Source organism: Salvelinus sp. IW2-2015, linkage group LG9, assembly GCF_002910315.2.
Source record: "Salvelinus sp. IW2-2015 linkage group LG9, ASM291031v2, whole genome shotgun sequence".
NCBI classification, from domain to species: Eukaryota; Metazoa; Chordata; class Actinopteri; order Salmoniformes; family Salmonidae; genus Salvelinus; species Salvelinus sp. IW2-2015.
Genome location: NC_036849.1, coordinates 17,049,729 through 17,059,202, shown reverse-complemented (window position 1 = coordinate 17,059,202; position 9,474 = coordinate 17,049,729).

Genomic DNA, 9,474 nt, shown 5'->3' with positions numbered 1-9,474 from the left:
GCATGATGCTGCCACCACCATGCTTCACCGTAGGGATGGTGCCAGGTTTCCTCCAGATGTGACGCTTGGCATTCAGGCCAATTTTGGTTTCATCAGACCAGAGAATCTTGTTTCTCATGGTCTGAGAGTCTTTAGGTGCCTTTTGGCAAACTCCAAGCAAGCTGTCATGTGCCTTTTACTGAGGAGTGACTTCCGTCTGGCCACTCTACCATAAAGGCCTGATTGGTGGAGTGCTGCAGATATGGTTGACCTCCTGGAAGGTTCTCTAATCTCTACAGAGGAACTCTGGAGCTCTGTCCTTTTTATATAGACAGGTGTGTGCCTTTCCAAATCATGTCCAATCAATTGAATTTACCACAGGTGGACTCCAATCAAGTTGTAGAAACATCTCAAAGATGATCATTGGAAACAGGATGTATCTGAGTTAAATTTCGAGTCTCATAGCGAATGGTCTGAATACTTTATATAAATAAGGTACTTATTTTTTATACATTTGGCAAAATTTGATTGCTGAGGATTTTTTTCTAATTTAATACATTTTAGAATAAGGCCGTAAAGTAACAAAATGTGGAAAAGTCAAGGGGTCTGAATACTTTCCCGAAGGCACTATTTCCTAATGCTTTTTCCTGCGCCGATTGCAAGGCAGTTCTGCAAGAATGCAAGCATCTGGATGTAGCCAAAGAACCTTATTCAACTTTTTGTAAAAATACCAAATATGTACTGTGCATGTTTTTATCTATCAATCATTTCTTAACTTCCTACACAAGGAAATGCAGAACATGCATCCAAACCCATTAATTCACTTTCCCTCCTCTCTCTTCCTCCACTCTCCCTGAGCTTTATCCTCACCCAGCAGGCTCAGGTAGAGCTCAGCCAGCAATTACACCTGTATTAGTGGCCAGATACGGAATGCCCCTCTCTTAAGCTACCAAACCTGCCAACCTGCAGTGTCACCAGGCTAATTCTCTGTCACTCACACCCTCAGGAAGGAAGATGTCTCCTTGTCAACAGTGATCTCCATTAGGCAATATGAAAAGTGGATTGATTGTTTTGTAATTTGTTCTTGGCGTGTGTTATTGTATTCAAATGAAAGACATTCTGTTTCAAACGCTAGCCTCTTGAGTGTTCTACTTAAGCTACATATTCAACAGCAACAACTCTTGAAACTCCATGTGTGTTCTGTTAAGAGGAAGTCTGATTCCTCCAGTCCTCTGCTCTGTCCGTCAATATCTTTCTCTCCGCAGGTCATATTCACCCCCATCATCCACACTCAACACCAGTCTTCCAGCAACCCCCTCTTCCACACTAAGATGTCATAGCTCTTTCAGTTTGTCCACTCTCTATGCTACAAGCCCAGCTAGTCCTTCAGAATCCCACAAATCCCTGCTTTCGGCGTCTCCCTCCCATACATGCCGGTCCTCCCTCTGCCTCCTGGAGCACTGACAATAAAGCATTACAGCAGTCAATCCATGTCAACAACAGCTTTGCTTAATTCCTGCTAAACACGTTTAAGCTAAATCTTCACCTAATGATGCATAGTGATTAGCACTTGCTCTTTCGTCTGCCGGCGGCTTGTATCAATTTCACTTATGTATTTGATTTTCCTGCCATCATCAGAGAGATGACTCAGGTGTGGGAGCTGTAGCAGCCAGGCTGGGAGGGTGTTAAGGATCCCCCTTCAAATTAGACACCAAGTAATTAACACTTGTATTGTGGGCAGCTTTGTATTCATACAACACCCCTCATCGGCCTCTTTGATGTGGGAATCAGATTAATGATGCCAGAGCCAGCAATAACTGGTGCTATTCAACTGCCTGTTGTCCCTATCGACATTTCATATCAGTCATTTGTCACTTGACATCTACAGTATGGCTTGGAAAGAGGGAGTCGAGATGCAAAAGGAGGCCCAGTGCATATTAATAGCGCATAATCAAAAGGCAGGTTGGATACAGCTATGATAGGGGTTGCAAACAGGGTGCTTTCCAACTGAAAGATAGAATGATTATTGTTCATGTGCTGCCCCTTTTCAAAAGCCATTCTCCAGGATGTCACTACGTGAGAGGCTTAGAACAGCAGTCAGGAGGTGGGCATCGTGCCAGACACTTACCCCGCCAGGCTCTCTTAATGTGCTGTAGATTTTGCCCTGGCCTTGACCCACTGCCCAGAGTGTGCCAGCCAGGCCCAGCACAGGTGTCATGCCACCTTTAGTCTTGGGCATCCTGGAAATTCGCTAGGCAGAATGAGACTGATGCCAATGCTCTCCTCTTTCGCTTCACTCTTGTCATAGTGAAGGCCTAGTCCACTGTGGCCCAATTGAGACCTCCCTCGAATCATTTAATCATACACCGCCATCCTTTTGATAATATTAAACCAACGTGCGGTGGTGTGCTTTGTTCTCTCCCACTCCTTCCCTCTATGCCATAACTCTATTAATACTATTCATCATTTTCCGGAGCTGTTTCCTGGCTCGATGCCTGTGCTGTGCATGCTCTTGGCTGGGCTTGTCTGTTTGCCTGCTCCACAGGAACAGACTGGCACTCTGACTGAGGGCTCTGGGCTTCGGGGCCTGCACACACAATCAGCTAAGCATGGATCTCTGTCTGTGATAAACAGGGTTGACTTCTCACAAGAAATCCCAATATAAATTGTCTCAATACTACTTTAAGTTGCTGATCTGTATCACTTACCCACACACACACACACCCATGCACAGTGCACACACGCAAACGCACACATACATACACACAAAACAACAGCTAGGTTCAATAGCACTCACCCAACCCTGGGATGTGAGCAGTTAGGTGTCTTGATCATGGGTTTGGGTTGTTTTTCAATAGAAACATCTGCAGCACCCCACTGAGCCACCACACTTGGCAGAGAGAAACGGAGCTCCCTCTCTCCTCGACTAAAGATGAAACACTACGTCAACACAACAACACATGCTTTTGTTTCATCAAGCATTTGCCTTGAGGGTAGATCAAATGTAAATGAATGTGTTCTGTGCTCTCCTCCCAAGTATTTTCCCATGTGGAATGAGTAGCTGTGCTGCTGTAGTAGAAATGGTTCAGTACCTCTAGTAGGCCAGCAGAGGGCAGTAGTGCTCTAGTATTGCTCTCCTCCCCTGAAGAACTCTCTCTTCCTCAGAGCTGCTCACAATGGGGATCTGCCTGAGGGGTGAAATTTAGCTTTTTTAGGTCTGTAAGCCCATATCCCTTAATCCCCAGCCATGATTGACAATCATGATTTAGGGTATATGGTGTCCCATTCTAATCCATGAGCAATGATTCATTTGCATACCTTCCGTGCGTGGCCTCATTTTGAAGGAGGAAACCGCTGCCTTTGTAAGTGACACAGAGAGAAAGAGAGAGCTGAGGAGACAGTGTATGACAGATAGAGAACAGAAAGAAGAGAGCATGGATGGGGGAATGCTTGTGAATTTTGCCAGAGGGGAGATGATTGCAGTCTCCATGCCTCACCAAACCTGCCCTTTGCCCGTCTTCTTCTCCAGCAAGACTTTCCTCTGACACAGTGATATATACACACACACACACACACACACACAGGCAAACAGACACACACAACACAGAGACACACACACACACACAGAGACAACCATCAAACATAAAACACAGACACCAGAGCATATACAGAAATAGAGACACAAGGGGACACAGAGGAGAAACACAGAGATGCTCCCTCACACGTTGCAAAACTAAATTGGTATTTGCTCATTTTATATCCAAGTCAGGCTTAATTATAATCATGGGAGTTTGGGAGTTACCGTATAATCTCTGGAAGGTATTAAGAATTACCCAGAACACACCACAGCAAAAGAAACAAATACAAATACTTACAATTACTTTCCAGTCATAATACACGAGGGATTTAACATCAAATAATGCATGCTGTTTGGCATACCTTCAGAGAGCAGTCATCCACACTGTATCAATGAGAGCATTGTACAGAGGGGGATCGCCTGATCGAGGGGTTTAATGGTCAATGTCTGGGCTTACTGTACTACATGTACATCAAAATCATTTGCACAACAATTTCTATGTTTTGCTAAATATCCTGTGAGTGTATAGGATGCAATTAGGCCTTTATTTTCAATATTGAAATGTGAATATCTCACTGTCTCACACGTACCACACTGTTGTTACATGTTCATGATTAAAGGATAAATATGGATACATTTTGTATTTGATATATATATAATTAATCATCTGTAATTGTGTAATTACAGTGTTTTAAGGCTAGTTCAATATTATTGTAATTGTAGATAGGCCTATGTGGAAGCAATATTTGTTTGAGATATCAGTTCTACACTTCAACAACTTACACACAATTAGACATGGGGATATTACAATATAAATATATATTCTAAAATAATTATTAATGTCATCATATTGTATTAGAATATGTTTTATAGTGCATATGAGGCAAGTGTTTTCTTATCCAGGGGAAATTGTCCACTGCAGTTTAAACACATTTTCAACACATGCTACTCATATTACGGTAATGTACATTTCTGTTGAAAAGCAACCTATAAAGTGACCTTGAACATATAATTATCATACCTTCATAATGGTTTATTATTCCTTCACTCAATCCCTGAGACCAAAGTTATCAAGGTCATCAAGTTTATCAAGTCTATAAAAGAGTGAATAGAGGTTCAGGTATCTCTTCGCACTGAATTTACCTTTACGAGACCACCATGTTTTGCAATTAACTTACTGACACTCTTGACTGACTGAGCCTGGCCAAGCCTTTGTGACAGATCACTTCCCTTTGAGATGGCAACTGTGTGATAATCTGATTTGATCTACGGTATATCGTCTGTCTGGTTAACATGCTGTCTGTTGACAGGTGTGGATGTGTCCACACTGTAGTGTCAGTGTTAGTACTAGCCTGGAGAAGACAACACTGGGACACACTGACTACAGCAGATAACCTGGACACCTCAGTTCACACAAATACATTTTTTTTTTTAAGTTAAATCAAATCAAATCTAAGAAAAAGGTGTTTTTATGTTAATTATCTCTTTTCAGACTTGATATTCTAAGTTTTCAGTGGCTTATTTTTTTATGTAAAAACAATAACGTCAAAATAAATGCAGTTACACACAGTCATTTACAATATTCCTTATTAAATTCATAACATTTTATTTTTAATTACATGTCATACACTTCCCTTCCATAGACTCAGTGCTGGTACATATAGCTAATTTATCGCTGCTCAATGTATATTTATTATTACGTTTTTTACTTTTCTATTATTTCTCTATTTTATTTTTCTCTGCATTGGGAAAGGGTTCAGCCTAGTCAGTTGTACAGCTGAATGCCTTCAACTGAAATATATCTTCCACATTTAACCCAACTCCTCTGAATCATAGAGGTGCGGAGGGCTGCCTTAATCGACATCCACGTCTTCGGCGCCCAGGGAACAGTGGGTTACTGCCTTGCTCAGGGGCAGAACGACAGATTTTACCTTGTCAGCTCGGGATTCGATCCAGCAAACTTTCGGTTACTGGCCCAATGCTCTAACCACTAGGCTACATGCCGCCCCATTGGGGCCAATAAGTAAGCATTTCACTGTTAATCTACACCTGTTGTTTACGAAACGTGATGAATACAATATGATTTGATTTACCTGGCTTATTGCAGTGAACAGTAGCAAACATGAATAGGCTCGGTTAGTCCTACTGTATCCACCATGGGCAACCATCCTGAGTGCCTGCTGGCTACTCAGCCACAACCTCAGCCTAGACCTGAACTGGCCATGTGGGAGGTGCAGTGTGATTAGTGAGCCTGTGGCAGGGCTCTATCTACTTTAACACAGTTCCCCCATCCCACCGCCATGTGCCATCCTACCATCCCAACCCCTCTACAATCAGCACTATTTACTGGCTCAATTGATTCCTTCTCTTTATCTCTCTAACTCCTACATTTTCAGTGCGTGAGGGGAAAAAGCTCTTATTTTTCCCATTTTGAGAAATTATACTCTTGTACTTGGATCCAGCTAACAGGATTTTCTTAAATTACTTTATAAAAGACCATCTTTTAACTTCTCTTTCTCTCTCTATCCATTCATTAGCAGGTCTGCCTCAAGGCCTGCTCACATCAATTGGTTGGGTTAAAGTTACAAAGTTAGGCAGCTCAGCTCAGCGCTCACGGTGGTTTGTGGACGAGAGGGGGTGGTTGGGGTGGGGTAGAATTATTAATTTCTGAAGTATAAAAAAAATAAAGAGATTGAATTAAGAGTATTGGCCCTCTGTTATCCAGCACGGGGAGCCTCAGGGACCTAATGTGGTGGAGGACATTATCCTAATGCTCTCTCCCTTTCCCCGCTATTTCTCTCTTTCCATTTCTCCCTCTCTCTCTCTCCTCTCCCACACCCTCTCTCAGTCAATCTCTTCTCCCTCTCTCTATAATCTCTTCCTCTGCCCCCCTGTCCTGTCCTCGTCTCTCCCATCTCTCTCACTTTATAATCTTCATCAGTCTGCAGAGGCAGAGAGCAGTCTGGGGAAAAGACAAGCTGTCAGAGTCTCCTGTCAGTACACTTCCCTCTCTTTCTCTCTCGCTCGTTAAGTGCTGATTGCGTTACAAAGATTTCCAAGAGCAAACCAGAGGGGTTCTGTCTCTCTGTCTCTCTCGCACGACAGAGATATCTCTGTCTCTTCATTCCCTCATTGCGATGTGTATGATAGTAGTAGTCAGAAGATGGAGATCTTTATTCAAGGGGATCTTCGCTCATTTACAGACACTGTTCACACTCCTGTGATCCTCCTGCCCAGATCATTCCTCCTATCAGGTTATCATATACTGCAACTGCAGAAGCTATACATAAACAACACAGTTATCCCCGAGCCTTCACTGTTTCCTTTTCAGTGGCCAAACATTGCTATACCACACTGATGAGCCCTGGTCCAGTTAATTAAGACTCCATTAGGAGATGATGGAACAGTGTGGGTGATAAGGGGAGGATGGCCAAGGGGGAGGAGAGGAAGAGGAGGAGAGGAGTAGGAGGAGGAGTGCAGGGAGACAAGGAGTCAGTAACAGGGACAGTAATCTTACAGCAGGAGGAGAGACTCCCAGCAGCACCGGCGACACGGGAGCCACAATAGACAGGTTTGAGGTTTGCAAATATTAGCTTTGTGCAAGATGTAGGGGTTTCTCTTCCTTTACAAACTCATTACATATTCAGAAGCAGATGTTGCCACGGCAGTAGAGAGGAGGAGGAGGAGGGCGGGTGGCCAAATGAAAGGCTGGGACAGCAGAGTTGCTGTCGGAGGAGCAAGTAATTGGCCCCTTGGCGATGGCAGTGGTAGAGAGGCACTTGCACACACCCCCCCTCTGCTCTCTCATCTTCTTTCCCTCTCTCCCCAGATCTGATAAAGGTAAACGTGGAGCAAATTTGTCATTTGATGAGGGAGGGTTGCCGCAAACAGAGCTGACATGATGAGCCTGTGATCTGCCTGTATGAGTGTCAGCAGGGGCCCAGGCAGAGATCTCAATCCTCCCTCTCCCTTTCTCCCTCCCTCCCTATCTTTCCTTTTCTCTCTCACTCTTACACACACACAGCTCTTTGCACATGGAGCCTCAGTAATTGCTGCCTGCCATCCATATCTTGCTCTCTCTCTCTCTCTCTCTCTCTCTCTGGCTCTTGTTCTCTCTCTCTCCTCCTCAGAGATTCTCTCCTTTTCCACTCCTCTTTTCCCATCAAATAAAAACCTTCACTACTGCACCTCATTCAATGTCTGACTCTCACACTAATCTCAAGTCTCCATGTCTTGAGCAGAGCTGTGGAATCTGTATTATGCACCTTGCTCACATTGAAGCATATCATCTTGAAATATTTCCTTGCCCTCAAGACCACAGACACACAGAACAGAGCACAGAGATAAAAATGATAAATAACAACTTTAAAGAACAACATGGGTGGGAATCTGAAGGCCAGGGCTAGAATAATCCAAGACTGACTATAGTGAAGGTTAACAACCGATATCAACATTTCCCAACCTGGGATTTAAACCTGCACCTCTCTGGTCACCAGTTCATTTATGTCCAAAAGAGATCATCTTCTAAAGCATTCATCAATGAAAATTGATCTTGAGACTCTCGGACCATCAGGAAGAAACCCATCTTCCTCATTCTGCTCCACTTACAGTAATTTTGCAGCACTTATCTGTTAGACTGCGGCAGGCTTCATTCTATCAGGCAGTCGTTTCCTCTCCATTTGAGTAAGAGGGTTGGGTTTGAGCTCCTTTACTCAGGGTTGCCTGGGGACTCACCCTGAATGTTATTCCCTTGATCTGGCTTTCGCTACATACATTCAGTATGAAACTGCCATCCTACAACTTGTTAGTGTGACTTCAAAATGTGGGGCGTTGTATAAAACAAAGAATCAGCGATTGGATCGTCTCTAACAAATCTAACCAATCAGAGTATCAAAGTTGATCATGTCATCATGTAGGCTGGCTCTGGCCCAACCCATTGGTTTCTGGGACCAATCAGAATGGTCAAAATGTGTTCGCGTTCTAGAAATCGTTGGGGAGGGAGGCAAATCAAGACTCATCGTGGAGAAGAAATGTCAGTGTGATGTGGATGGGTAGCCAGGCAAGGGTAATGGTCCTGCCTGGTCCCATGACACTCTAATCCAGGGACTCAATGGCTGAGCTACTGCTCTGTGCTCTGTGCTGTTCAGAACCCCTCTGTCTCTGTGTATGGCCAATGATCTCTCTTCTTCTTTAAACCTGCATCTATTTATTTTATTGTAACCCCCCCAGTAGTCATCGTAATCAGGACTGTAACTCCGGCCCTCTATTCACCACACTCAGATTGTCCCCAGCCTATATATTAAAGCACATCTCCCTGGAACATCAGCAAGAACTGGGCTGCTGCTTATGAGAAGGCTGGTGTGGAGGGAGAGGAGAGGAAGGGTACACTGAGGAAAGGAGAGGAGAGGGCTGGTGTGGAAGGAGAGGAGAGGGGGGGCTGTAAAGGAAGGAGGAGAAAGGGGGCACTGAGGAGAGGAGAGGGCTGGTGTGGAAGGAGAGAGAGGGGGGCTGTAAGGAAGGAGGAGGAAGGGGGCACTGAGGAGAGTAGAGGGGGGCTGTAAGGAGGGAGGAGGAAGGGGGCACTGAGGAGAGGAGAGGGCTGGTGTGGAAGGAGAGGAGAGGGGGGCTGTAAGGAAGGGGGCACTGAGGAGAGGGGGGGCTGTAAGGAAGGAGGAGGAAGGGGGCACTGAGGAGAGGTGAACTTTGTTAATGGACTGTTTCTGTGTGCGAGTCACCCAGCTTTGAAAGCCAAGCCCCCTGGGTGAGGGCTCTGAAGCGCCGGAATCCGACATGAACAATCAGTTCCACTCCTTAAATCTCCTTTAGAAGCATATCTATTTGAACAGCCTTTCCTTAATTTGTTTCTCTATCAGTTAGTGGGTTGTGATCTGGCGGAGTGCTTCGGCAATATGAGGCAC